The sequence below is a fragment of the Natrix helvetica genome (genome assembly GCF_964273705.1).
Source record: "Natrix helvetica genome assembly, chromosome: 6".
Lineage (NCBI taxonomy): Eukaryota > Metazoa > Chordata > Lepidosauria > Squamata > Natricidae > Natrix > Natrix helvetica.
Window position 1 is genome coordinate 78,366,602 of NC_138553.1, and position 14,723 is coordinate 78,381,324.

Genomic DNA, 14,723 nt, shown 5'->3' on the forward strand with positions numbered 1-14,723 from the left:
TCTTTTCCCCCGCACTTGAACTGAACCAGTGGTGAAATTCAAATTTTTTTACTACCTGTTCTGTGGGCGTGGCTTGGTGGGCATGGTGTGGTTTGGTGGGCATGGCAGGTGAAGGATACTGCAAAATCTCCATTCCCACCCCACTCTGGAGCCAGCGAGAGGTGGCATTTGCCGGTTCTCCGAACTACTGAAAATTTTCGCTACCGTTTCTCCGAACTACTGAAAATTTTCGCTACTGGTTTTCCAAACTATTGAAAATTTCTGCTACCAGTTCTCTGAACTACTGAAAATTTCCGCTACCGATTCTCCAGAACCTGTCAGAACCTGCTGGATTTCACCCCTGAACTGAACCCACATGGACATTTCTTCCAACAAAGTCACTCCAGGTTGTAGATATATCAACCACAGTCCTCCTTGGGAGGGGGGGAAGAAACCCGCCCCACTTTGTCCCCTCTGCTATACAATAGTTTGGAGAACCGGTAGCAGAAATTTTCAATAGTTCGGAAAACCGGTGGTGGAAATTTTCAATAGTTTGGAGAACCGGTAGCAGAAATTTTTAGGAATTCGGAGAACCGGTAGCGGAAATTTTCAATAGTTCAGAGAAACGGTAGCAGAAATTTTCAATAGTTCGGAGAATCGGTAGCGAAAATTTTCAATAATTCGGAAAACCAGTAGTGGAAATTTTCAATAGTTCAGAGAACCGGTAGTGGAAATGTTCAATAGTTTGGAGAACTGGTGGCAGAAATTTTCAGGAGTTTGGAGAACCGGTAGCGGAAATTTTCAATAGTTCGGAGAATCGGTAGCGGAAATTTTCAATAATTCGGAAAACCGGTAGCGGAAATTTTCAATAGTTCAGAGAACCGGTAGTGGAAATGTTCAATAGTTTGGAGAACTGGTGGCAGAAATTTTCAGGAGTTTGGAGAACCGGTAGCAGAAATTTTCAATAGTTCGGAGAAACGGTAGCGGAAATTTTCAATAGTTTGGAGAAACGGTAGCGGAAATTTTCAGTAGTCCTGGTCGGTGTCTACCAAGCCCAGAGGCTGTTTCCACGAGGAAAAGGGGATAATATCAGACAGACCGGAAGAGTTCACAGTTCTGAAAGTTGAATACGACCTTCCGAAGCGGTGAATCTTTTCAAGAGCTCCTGAAAGTTCCTTTCTAAATACGGTTAGACTTCCTTATTTGGCGTCCCTCACACAGAGGCAGGCGCCCCACTTGAATGGCCAGGGCGGCCAGCGTGATCCAAATTCAGAGAGACAGCCAGGGGCTCCCAGACGCCCTCGGCTAATCGTGTGATCCGGAACAAAAGAAATCAGAAGACGCTGGTGCCTTGGGCTGGCCAAAATAGCTCCTTTTAAATCAGGGATGTCTAAAGCATCCCCCTCTTCAAGAATGCCGATGGATTCTCAGTCATACAGGTCATGGCTTTGCCCCAAAGGTGCTTTTTTTCAAAAGACAACTGGGTTTTTCTTGGTTTTCCTTGGAGACGTTTCACTTCGCATCCAAGAAGCTGCTTCAGATTTCCAAGAGTCAAACGGACGTTTCTTTTTCAGTCATGTTGTAACTTTGAACGGACACTAAACGAACTGTTGTTAAGTCGAGGACTGCCTGTGTTCCTTTCCTTGGCATCTACACCCCAAGTGGAAAAGTCCAAAACTGTAGAACTCTAGAAACAATTTGCTAGGCAATAGAACTTAGACTTATATACCGCTTCACGGTGCTTTTACAACTCTCTCTAAGCAGTTCATAGAGTCAGCCTATTGACCCCAACAATCTGGGTCCTCATTTTACCCACCTTGGAAGGAGGGAAGACTGAGTCAACCTTGTTCCCATGGGATTTAAATTCCGGGCAGTGGGCCGAGTCAGTCTGCAATATTGCATTCTAACCATTGTGCCATTAGGAATGAAAATGACGAAGGAAGGAAGGAAGGAAGGAAGGAAGGAAGGAAGGAAGGAAGGAAGGAAGGAAGGAAGGAAGGAAGGAAGGAAGGAAGGGCAATAACATTTAGACTGACTTATCACTTCACAGTGTTTTTACAGCCCTCTCTAAGCAGTTTACAGAGTCTGCCTCTTGCTCCCAACAATCTGGGTCCTCATTTTACCCACCTCGGAAGGATGGAAGACTGAGTCAACCTTGAGCCGGTGAGATTTGAACTCCTGGCAGTGGGCAGAGTCAGCCTGCAACCCTGCATTCTAACCACTTTGCCATTAGGAAGAAGAATGACAAAGAGGAAGGAAGGAAGGAAGGAAGGAAGGGAGGGAGGGAGGGAGGGAGGGAGGGAGGAAGGAAGGAAGGAAGGAAGGAAGGAAGGAAGGAAGGAAGGAAGGAAGGAAGGGCAATAACATTTAGACTGACTTATCACTTCACAGTGTTTTTACAGCCCTCTCTAAGCAGTTTACAGAGTCCGCCTCTTGCCCCCAACAATCTGGGTCCTCATTTTACCCACCTTGGAAGGAGGGAAGGCTGTGTTAATCTTGAGCCAGTGAGATTTGAACTCCTGGCAGTGGGCAGAGTCAGCCTGCAACCCTGCATTCTAACCACTGTGCCACTAGGAAGGAAAATGAGAAAGGGAAGAAGGAAAGAAAGAAGGAAGGAAGGAAGGAAGGAAGGAAGGAAGGAAGGAAGGAAGGAAGGAAGGAAGGAAGGAAGGAAGGAAGGAAGGAAAAAAAGAGCAATAACATTTAGACTTATATACCACTTCACAGTACTTCACAGCCCTCTCCAAGCAGTTTACACAGTCAGCATATTGCCCCCCCCCCTGCCCCCAACAATCCGGGTCCTCATCTTACCGACCTCGGAAGGACAGAAGGCTGAGTCACCCTTGAGCTAGTCAGGATCGAATTGTCAAACTGTGGGCAACTGGCAGAGTCAGCAGAATTAGCCTGCAGTACTGCATTCTAACCACTGCGCCACCACGTCTCACAAAACAAAAGACCTCTTAAAAAAGCAAGCGGGAAGGAGTGAGGATTATAAGAGAAGGAAGAGAACTCAGGGAAGGCGTTGTTTTTTTTCAGTCTGAGTGAGTTAATCTTCACGAGCACCAAATTGTATCCTAAAGTATCTGTTGATCCTTTAGGCACATTTTTCATCCATACAATCAAGCAAGTCACCAGAATATAAACTGACAGCAAGAAGCACTCCTTACTAGCACGGAGGGTGTTACCTAGTGTGGTAATGAGACGTCTGCAAGAAAATAACTCAGCTCAGAGAGCTCCAGGAACACCACAGTCTTTTTCCTCCTCCTCCTTCGCTCCACAAACCCTTCTCCCTCCTAGCACTGATGATGTTACCTAGTTTGGGTAATGAAACATCTGCAAGAAAACCAGCAAGCTCAGATAACACCAAGGACCCCTCAAACTTTTCTGCACTGTTCCGTGAGAATTCCCGAACAGATGATCAAGCCCCAGACAATTGACAGGAGGACAAACATTTACATCTTTAAAAGGAAGATCTGGCAAATACAAACAATCACATCCAGAGAGTCCTCGACTTGCAACAGTTCATTTAGTGACTGTTCAAAACAGCATTGAGAAAAGTGACTTATGACGCTTTTTCATACTTACAACCAGTGGCAGCATCCCCATGGCCATGTGCTCAAAAGTCAGGTGCTTGGCAACTGACTCATATTTATGACGGTTGTCCCGGTGTTACGGGATCCCCTTTTGTGACAGAAGCAAAAATCAAAATGTCTTACTTAGAGCAGGGGTGTCAAACTCAAGGCCTGCGGGCTGGATCCAGCCCTTGGGGGTGCTTAGATCTGGCCCGTAGGGCTGGCCTGGAACCGGCAAAGGGTTAGAGTGCCTCTGCCAGGCCCCCACCCCACCCCCCCGAGCTCCGTTTTCGCTGGCAGAGGGCTAGGAAAACAATCTGAAAACAAAATAAAAGGAGAAATGTTTCCCCTTCTGCCTTTGAGCATACAAGAACGGACAAGAAAGGAAAAAGAGGAAAGACAATGAAAAAGAAGGAAAGGTCAGAAGAGAGCAAGGAAGGGCAAATAACTAAACAGGGGAAGGAAGAAGAAAGGAGAAGGAAGAGGGAAGGAAAAAGAAGGAAGGAAGGAAGGAAGGAAGGAAGGAAGGAAGGAAGGAAGGAAGGAGAAAGGGAGGGAGGGAGGGAAGGAAGGAGAAAGGGAGGGAGGGAAGGAAAAAGAGAGGGAGGGAGGGAGGGAGAGAAGGAAGGAAGGAAGGAAGGAGAAAGGGAGGGAGGGAAGGAAGGAAGGAACAAAGGGAGGGTCTCAGAGAAGTCCTGCCTTAGCACTTGGCCACCACAGGTGCCCCCCCTCCCAAGATGGCCACACCCACCATGGACATATCCATCCCCGGCAACCCTCCGAGGTCAAACCCAATCCTTCAATGAAATCGAGATTGACACCCCAGGCTTAGAGAAATGGCCCAAAGTTAACAGAAGGCATTTTAATCGAAAGAAATGCAAAATTCTTCACGCGGGAAAGGAAACACCCAATGCAGAGATCTGCCACGTGGGCAGATATCGGCCTTGTTTAACGTAAGAGCTCGTTCGCCCGCAAGCCATTCAAAACAGGACTGTGAATTTGACCACTGAAGGAAAGTTTCCCGGGGCAGAAAAACAAGGAAAACCGTGGGAAAAAGGCCTCGACTCCAAAGTTGTAAAGTGGCCGTCTATTTTCATGGAGAGGGACACTCTAGCCCGGATAATGAAAGGGAATATGATAAGCAAAGAAATCGGAAACGTCTTTCTTGCTTTATTCCGGAAAGAAATGAACAGAATGGTCGATTGTACCAGGAAAGGAAGGGAACAGTAAAGCACATCACAAGCTCCGTGAAAATTTGGGGACTTGTATAATATATATATATGCGCAGAAGCAAAAAACAAGATGGCAGCCGGTTGGGGGGGCGTGGCAGGCCTGGGTTGCTACCGGTTCCGAGCAATTTCAACCAAACTTGGTACACAGATGACTTACTCTCTGGAAACAAATACCGTGGGGGGGGGTGGTAAGACACCCCTAAAACCCCTCAAGGGGGTTGTTCTGTTAAGATACAGCCTGTTGTGCCTTCAAATGGCTTCTGCTGTACTGCCTTAAAATAGCTTCTACCATACTGCCTTAAAATGGCTTCTACAGCACGGAGTTATGGAGTTGCCATGGTAACGGCTTCACAGTACTCCACAAGGGGGCTCCCTCTGGTAAGGGGGGAAATCCAACATTAGAGATTGCGGCGACATTCTGGAAGGAGGGTTGGGATAAATAAATACCTGGGCAGTGCCAGGTTATCACCTAGTGTGTTAAAAAGTACTACATGCTCATTCTGGAGTCTCACAAGTTCACACCAGCCTCACAACTCCATGGAGAAGCAGAGTGCACACTGCTTATTTTTCCCAGAGAGAGTTAAAAAGAAAATTAACATACCAATAGTTCTCTACTTACAACAATTCTTTTAGTGACTGTTCAGAGTTACAACGGCACAAAAAAACCAATGTATGACCGTTTTTCACACTTACGACCATGGCTGCATCCCCATGGTCACACGATCAAAACTCAGATTTATGACGGTTGCAGTGTCCCGGGGTGACGTGACCAGCAAAGTCAACAGAGAAGCCAGGTTCACTTAACAACCGTGTTACTGGCGTCACAGCCGCAGTGATTCACGTCACCAACGTGGCAAGGAAGGTCGTAGAACGGGGCAAAATCCACTGAGCAAACGAGCCCACCTAGCCACAGAAATGTTGCGCTCAATTGCGGCCGTATGTCGAGGACCGCTTGAAATGTGTCACTGCTCTAAAGCAGCCCGGCAACTCAAAAATCGTCATAGGCTCTCGCAAAGCTACATCTGGGGAGGCTTAGTCTGGATTCCAGCTAAGGACAGAGGCTTCGATCCAGAAGCCACATCTGCCTTGCCATACAGTACCAGGAGGCCCCAAAAACCTGGAACAGGGTCCATTTTTGATGGGAGGAGGGTCTCCCCCACGCCCTTTGCAGGTGGGACTCAAAAGGGGGGGGAAGAATTCGAGGAGTCCTTGATGGCTGCTTTCTTGCAGATGTTTGGTTACTTAAACTAACAAAATAACAGAGTCGGAAGTCCCCAGAGTGCTTTTTCAAGAGACAATTTGGACTTTCTGGGTGTTTTTTTTTCCCCTTGAAGAAGTTTCGCTTCTCACCCAAGACGCTTCTTCCGCTTCCCCTCCATCCGGTCAGAGCTGAAGGAGCTTCCTTGGAGGAGTAGCAAAACGACTTCAAAGGAAAAGAAAAATCAGAAAAGGCCATTTGCCTCTTGAAAAAAAACACCTTTGGGACAACCTTGACCTGGATGACTGAGAATCTCCATAGACGTAGTTGGAAGGGACCTCGGAGGTCTTCTAGTCCAACCCTCTGCGCAAGCAGGAGATCTTATACCCTTCCAGACAAACAGCTATCTAGTCTGATGATGTTATTACCTAGCCTGGTTAATAAAACGTCTGCAAGAAAACAATTACGCCCAGAGAGCATCAAAGACTCCTCATTTCAACTCCAAGCTATAAATTCTCCTTTATTGCCTCTATAGCTGTCTGTCTGTCTGTCCTGTCTGTCTGTCTGTCTGTCTGTCTGTCTGTCTATCTATCATCTATCTATCTATCTATCTATCTATCTATCTACCTACCTACCTACCTACCTACCTACCTACCTACCTATGTATCATCTATCCATCACCTATCTATCTCTATTATCTAGCAGTGATGCAGTTACTTAGTATGGTAATGAAACGTCTGCAAGAAAACAAACACGCTCAGAGAGAACCAAGGACCCCACCAGTCCTCTTTCTCCTCCATTCCACAAACCCTACTCCCTTCTAGCACTGATGGTGCTACTTATCTTGGTAATGAAACGTCTGCAGGAAAACAAGCAAGCTCAGAGAGCACCAAGGATTCCTCATTTCAACACCAAGCTATAAATATTCTCCTTCATTGCCTCTTTGTCTGTCTTTCTATCCTATCCTATCCTATCCTATCTATCTATCATCTATCTATCTATCTATCTATCTATCTATCTATCTATCATCTATCTATCTATCTATCTCTATATCTATCTATCTATCTATCTATCTATCATCTATCTATCCATCCATCCATCCATCCATCCATCTACTTACCTACCTACCTACCAATGTATCATCTATCCATCACCTATCTATCCCTCCTATCTACCATCTAGCATTGATGCCATTACCTAGTATGGTAATGAAATGTCTGCAAGAAAGCAAGCCAGCTCAGAGAGCACCAAGGAGCCCTCATTTCAACCCCGAGCTAAGAATATTCTCAATTTTTTAAATTATTTTTTTAAACTTCTTTTTGGCACCCTGAAAAGTGGGGCAAAGATAATCAGGATGCTACTTAAAGAGTGCTTTGCATACAAATGTGGTGTGGGAGCTTACTCTTGGTTGAAAACAGACAATCAACCCCCGGGACTGCTGTTCACCATGAATTGGGAATCGGAGACCGATAGTTTCCTGAGACTTCATGCCGGGCACGCATGACGGCCCCTCTGTTAATTCAACAACCCACAAAAGAAGATGGCAAAAAGAGAGACAGCAACCTGGCGTGCGCGTAACATCCTTTTATGCCTGCTTCTGGGATGAAAATTCTGCCGCGAACGGAGTGGGGGGGGTGGGGGGGCAGCTGATCTCCTCAGACAAGACGGACCGTCAAGAGCTGTCAGTGGGTCGGACAGTTTTACTGGGTTAAACCGCCCCTTCCTTCCCCCCCCCTTGGAAATTCACACCTCCGACACCCTCTTTTCCAGCTGTTCAAACTTCTCAACCGAGGAAGGGGGCCCCTGCGTTGGGAAGGATTTGTAACCGATGCGTTTCGCTGAAGGTGGACATCTTTCAACGGATCGCCTGCAGTTTTGTCCCTTCCCCGGCCAATAAGGGGAAGAGGACGATGGGCAAGGAGGGAAGACAGGCAGCCACAGCTGGGCTCCGAAGGGAACCCTGAGCATTGCAGCTGAGGCTGGGGTGTTTTTTTCAAGGAGCTCTGCAACAGAGTGCAAATCCCCTTCTAACTCCTTCCCGCATCCGGCAACATCTGTAACCGCCCCTCTCTGCCACAAGAGGCAACTGGACTTTCTTGTTTGTTTGTTTTTCGTTCGAAGACGTTTCGCTTCTCATCCGAGAAGCTTCTTCGGCTCTGACGGGATGGTGGGGAGTGGAAGTTCCGCTACCACTTCGGGCGAACCAGTCCGAACCGGCTGAATATCATTTCTGACCCAAACCTACAAATGCACCCGTTAAAAATACCCAATATGGGAACATACCTCCCGCAACGTCACTTCCGGCCTCCAGATAGATGGAGTTTGTGAAGGAGCTGTAGTTTTTCTCTCGTTCTCCTGCAACACAAGAGACCACACGCAAAAGTTAAGTACCACACAGACAAGCTCTGAGTCTCTCTAGCATGGACACATAATAATAATAATAATAAATATTTATTTCTTAGCCGCACCCTCTCCCGAAGGACTCGGGGCGGCGTACAACAAAACATATGAAATAAATATATAGACAAGACATACATATTACAAAAACATATACCAAGACATGTACAAGGAGGAGGTCGGCTAATGAATAAAAACAATAAAATACAATGTTTAGAAACCCCTAAGTAATTGAATGCAATTAAAATACCCAAATAAAAACCCGTCAGGAGCGATATAGTTAGATCAAAGTTGAGCCAGGCCAGCTACTTGGAATAGGTGGGTCTTGAGCTTTATACAGTCATGTGGTGACTGTGACCTAAGCTAAGCCACAGGAATCCAGATTTCCTCTGTGCCCATCCTGCTAGCCAAAAGTTGCATTCCCACAACATAATCAACCCCGGCTAGCCCAGACCTGTTACTGGATCAATTTAGTTTCAGCTTGACTATACAATTATCTAGAGGAGATGCCAATTTCTCAGACCATTGTGGATTCTGTCCGTGTTTCAAGGTGAAGATGGAAACAGTCTAAAGAATAAAATTTTATTTTTGGATATAAAACTTCTCACACGGCCCTATGGAGGTTGGGACTGCAGGAAGCATCTTGAAAATGGAGATCAAAATGAAACCAGATTTTTTCTCTCTCTTGGGTTTAATGGAAAAAGAATTGGTTTGGGGGGGGGGGAATGAAATTTTGTCATTGTATTTGTTGACTGCAGCAAGTATGCGCCAAAATGGAAGGACACTTCGATTCCTAACATGGACGGATGGTTGCAGGAGTGGATGGAGTTGGCCGAAATGGCAAAATTGTCCACTTTGATAAAAGAAAAGAACACAAATAATTTCTTTGATAAAAGAAAAGAACACACTAGCTTAAGAGAAAGAAGGACTAGGGGAGACATGATAGCAGTGTTCCAATATCTCAGGGGCTGCCCCAAAGAAGAGGGAGTCAAACTATTATCCAAGGCACCTGAGGGTAGAACAAGAAGCAATGGGTGGAAACTAATCAAGGAGAGAAGCAACTTAGAACTGAGGAGAAATTTCCTGACAGTTAGAACAATTAATCAGTGGAACAGCTTGCCTCCAGAGGTTGTGAATGCCCCAACACTGGAAGTCTTTAAGAAGATGTTGGAGAGCCACTTGTCTGAAGTAGTGTAGGGTTTCCTGCCTAGGCAGGGGGTTGGACTAGAAGACCTCCAAGGTCCCTTCCAACTCTGCTATTGTATTGTATTGTAAATACTTTTGTTTCCACATGGAAACCGCTTCTGAACTTCATGCTTGAAATGGAAAAGAATGAAATTTTGACTTTTGGTTGTATCGATTAGATTGATAGTAAAAGGTTCCCCTGGGACATACTGTATGTGCTAGTCGTTCCTGACTCTAGGGGGTGGTGCTCATCTCCATTTCAAAGCCAAAGAACCAGCGCTGTCCGAAGACGTCTCTGTGGTCATGTGGCCAGCATGACTAAACGCCGAAGGGGCATGGAATGCTGTTACCTTCCCATCAAAGGTGTTTCCTATTTTTCTACTTGCATTTTTACATGCTTTCGAACTGCTAGGTTGGCAGAAGCTGGGACAAGTAAAGGGAGCTCACTCCATTACGTGGTGCTAGGGATTCGAACCGCCGAGCTGCCAACCTTTGTGATCGACAAGCTCAGTGTCTTAGCCACTCAACTACCACGTCCCTGTTGATAGATCTTTGTAGGAATGGCTTGTCCATTCCCTCCCCACTCCAGGGAAAGGATACTGCAAAATCTCCATTCCCTCCCCACTCCAGGGGAAGGATACTGCAAAATCTCCATTCTCACCCCACTCCAGGGAAAGGATACTGCAAAATCTCCATTCCCTCCCCACTCCAGGGGAAGGATACTGCAAAATCTCCATTCCCTCCCCACTCCAGGGAAAGGATACTGCAAAATCTCCATTCCCTCCCCACTCCAGGGGAAGGATACGGTAAAATCTCCATTCCCTCCCCACTCCAGGGAAAGGATACTGCAAAATCTCCATTCCCTCCCCACTCCAGGGGAAGGATACTGCAAAATCTCCATTCTCACCCCACTCCAGGGAAAGGATACTGCAAAATCTCCATTCCCTCCCCACTCCAGGGAAAGGATACTGCAAAATCTCCATTCCCTCCCCACTCCAGGGAAAGGATACTGCAAAATCTCCATTCCCTCCTCACTCCAGGGCAAGGATACTGCAAAATCTCCATTCCCTCCCCACTCCAGGGCAAGGATACTGCAAAATCTCCATTCCCACCTCACTCCAGGGCAAGGATACTGCAAAATCTCCATTCCCACCTCACTCTGGGGCCAGCCAGAGGTGGCACTTGCCGGTTCTCCGAACTACTCAAAATTACCGGTTCTCCAGAACCTGTCAGAACCTGCTGGGTTTCACCCTGCGCTCTGGCAGCTGTCCAGCTTAGGAGTCAACTTGGGAGGTTGTGCATTTGTGTGTGTGTGTGTGTGTGTGTGTGTGTGTGCTCCCTTCGCTGCGGCTCCTAATGCCAGCACACATACAATAGTAATACAATAGTAGAGTTGGAAGGGACCTTGGAGGTCTTCTAGTCCAACCCCCTGCCTAGGCAGGAAACCCTATACCGTTTCAGACAAATAGCTATCCAACATGCATAGATGGACAGAAAAACGGGGAGTGTGTGGGGTGGGGATGGGGGTGTGGCAGCCTGGGGGATCCTGCCATTAGGCCCTGTGAAACACAGCCTCTTTCGAAGCCTCTGACCAGCCTCCGATGGCCGAGCCCGGCTGAAATACAAAACTCATTCATTTCCACCACCCCCAAGGGGTCTCGGATGCCTGGCGGAGTTCCATAAATTTGAAATGGTGCAATTGTTGATGTGACAGCTTTGCCTACATTTTTGTTCCCGTTGTTTGAAGGCCTGGATTTGTCTCCTCTGCCATCTAGTGTGCAATTTGGCCATTTGTGTTTGGAGGGGGATGAGGGAGGGGATAGGGGGAAATCAAGTTTTTCTAACCTTGCTTTTACAGGGGGGAAGGGGGTTGGACTAGAAGGCCTCCCAGGTCCCTTTCAACTCTTTTAGTCTAACAGAGAGAAGGAGCAGGGATGACTTGATAGCAGTCTTCCAGTATTTGAGGGGCTGCCCCACAGAAGAGAAGGAGGGCCACCTATTCTTCAAAGTCCTCTTTTTCACCACAAGCAAATCGGGCCAAATTCCTAGAAAGCTAAGCAGGATCAGTTCGGATTGGAATTTGGATGGGAGATGAGAGATGCCTACAGGAAGCAGGAGGAGAAAGGTGTGTTGTGAGGATGAAGGGCGGAAAGTTCTAGATGAGGGCGATCTGATAGGAGAGCTGCAAAAAAAAATGGAGATGAGAGCAAGATTGTACATGATGCATCTTTCAGAAGAATAGGACAGGACAGAACCAGACAGGACAGAACAGAACGAAAAAATATGGATTGGAATGGGATGGGATGGAAAATATGGAATGGAACGGAACAGAACAGAATGGATGGAATGGAACACACAGAACAGAACAGAAAAATTGAAATGGAATAAAATGGATTGGGGTGGAAATATGGAATGGAACTGAACAAAACAGAATGGAACAGAACAGAATGGATGGAATGGAACAAACAGAACAGAACAGAAAATATGAAATGGAATGAAATGGATTGGGTGGAAAATATGGAATGGAATGGAATAGAAATATGGAATGGAGTGGAAGGGAAGGGAACAGAACAGAAAATATGGATTGGGATGAGATGGAAAATATGGAATGGAATAGAATTGAATGGAACAGAACGGAACAGAATGGAGCAGAAAAGAGCAGAGCAGAACAGAACAGAACAGATGGAATGGAACAAACAAACAGAACAGAAAATATGAAATGGATTGGGATGTAAAATATGGAATGGAATAGAAATATGGAAGGGAAGGGAAGGGAACAGAACAGGTTTATTGGCCAAGTATGATTGGATGCAGGAGGAATTTGTCTCCTTGATCTCCTGAAATGTGGTCAAAGACAACAAGGACATCAGAATTAAAAGGAGCAGAGAAAATGCAGAGTGGAATTTAGTGTCTAAACCAGCCTCATTCTTGTATCATGTCACAGTCCCCAAATTTAGGACAGCTTTATCCTTAGCTGGATTTAATGATCTCCCCACAGCTGTCCTGCAACGGAAATATAGGAAAACCCCATTCGAAACCTGATAGCGCCATGGTGGTATGGATGCCATAGAAACCACAAGCCATGTTTTTTCTGTATTGCCAGTTATACAAGGACATTCCCCACCAGTGGATTCGTTCTCTTTCATTTAAATTTCTGGGGCACTCTGGTAGATTTTACCTGCACTACCTGTTACCTAATAAAGATAATTTAATTTTGCTACAATTAGCAACATTTTCCTCCATTAAGTGTAAGCTTCTCCCACAAATAGTTGCAAAAAGAAGCCAACATGGGTTTGTCAAAAACAGATCGTGCCAAACAAATCACATTTCAATTCTTTGACAAAGCAACTAAATTAGTGGACTACCGAAATGCCATGGACATAATATGCCTGGATTTCAGCAAGGCGTTCGACAAAGCAGACCACAACTTTCTTCTTAGCAGACTAAAAACATGTGGGAGAAACAGCATTGCCACCAAATGGATTTGCAACTGGTTTGGCACTGCAACCAAACAAGGCAGACACAGACTTCAACGGATAATTAGAACTACAGGGGGAAAAAAACTATTGTTACCAATCTGTCTTCCCTTGAGGACCTGTACGCTGCGCAAATCAAAAAGAGGGCTGTGAAAATATCTACAGAGCCCTCACATCCTGGACATAAATTGTTTCAACTCCTACCCTCAAGATGACACTAGAGAGCACTGCACATCGGAACAACTAAACACAAGGATAGTTCCCCCCACCCGTTTCATCACTCTGCTAAACCACAAATTCCCACACCACTGTCAAACTATCTCGTAAGGCTATATTATCATTATTCTTCTCATCTTTCCCATTACTTATCTCTTTATTTTCTTATGACTGTAACTTTGCTGCTTGTGTCTTACGATTTATATTGTTTTATTTAGTTCCCAAGTATGATTTATGTTGATTGCTTATTTAGCCTCCTATGGCTATCGCTAAGTGTTGCGTTTTATGATTTATGATGAATATATTTTTTAGGATGGCCAAGATGTATCACTTGTTGCTGGTATGTACACCGAGAGCTTATGCACCGGAGACAAATTCCCTGGTGTGTCCAATCACACTTGGCCAAAAACGAATTCTATGTTCTAAGTTTTGGTTACCACAATCTAAAAAATACATTGAGATTTTGGAAAAGGTGCAGAGAAGAGCAACTAAGGGCCTGGAGATTAAAACATATGAGGAATGGTTGCAGGAATTGGGTATGTCTAAAGATAAAGGTTCCCCTCGCACATATGTGCTAGTCGTTCCCGACTCTAGGGGGCGGTGCTCATCTCCATTTCAAAGCTGAAGAGCCAGCACTATCCAAAGACATCTCCCTGGTCATGTGGCCGGCATGACTAGATGCACGGAATGCTGTTACCTTCCCACCAAAGGTGGTTCCTGTTTTTCTACTTGCATTTTTACATGCTTTCGAACTGCTAGGTTAGCAGAAGCTGGGACAAGTAACAGGAGCTCACTCCGTTATGCGACGCTAGGGATTCGAACCTGATTTAATGCAATATCAAAAATGCAAATCATTTTTCTGCAGACCAGTAAATTCTCGTGGACCACTAGTGGGTGGTGGCCACGGACCACTAGGGTTCGCTGCATTATCTCACATATACCACACCTATAACCCAGAAGCCTTGACTCTTAACTTTCCCAAGTTCAAAAGCATGAATGCAAACTTCGACCTGTCAGTAAAAAGTTGTTTGTATCATTGAAAGCTCTGCTGTTGTGCTTTTCTTTTAAGACAAAAGATATTAATGTATGAGTTGTTGTTTTTCTAAACTAAAACCTCAGTATTCAGGTTAAATGGCCATGTTGGCCCTTTGCGATAAATAAGTGGGTTTTGGGATTGCAGTTTGGGCACTCCGTTTCTAAAAGGTTCACCATCGCTGTCTTATATGTTTCAGACAATTGTTTGTCCAATCTCTTCTTGAAATCCTCCAGTGAGGGAGCACCCACAACTTCTGGAGGCAAGCTGTTTCTCCTAATTTATTCTTCTCACCATCTGTTCTGACCCAGGTTTCCTTAGAAAGCAAGAAGCAAAGTCTTGGTCCCGACAAAACCTCTTTTATTTACACGACTGTGAATTCCTTTCATTCCCAGTCAGCAAGTCTTAGCAAACAATCTTTCCGAGGAATGTTTA

The 14,723-nt window shown here is 45.5% G+C and overlaps 1 protein-coding gene across 1 annotated transcript in view; it reads right to left on the bottom strand.

Moving 5' to 3' along the window:
• Positions 1 to 14,723, bottom strand: part of TSPAN9 (tetraspanin 9) — a 104,470-nt gene that overhangs the window by 75,836 nt on the left and 13,911 nt on the right. Inside the window, exon 2 of the mRNA XM_081958023.1 lies at positions 8,265 to 8,336. The gene's annotated coding sequence lies outside the window, so the exon portion shown is untranslated. The remainder of the gene's footprint in view (positions 1 to 8,264; positions 8,337 to 14,723) is intronic.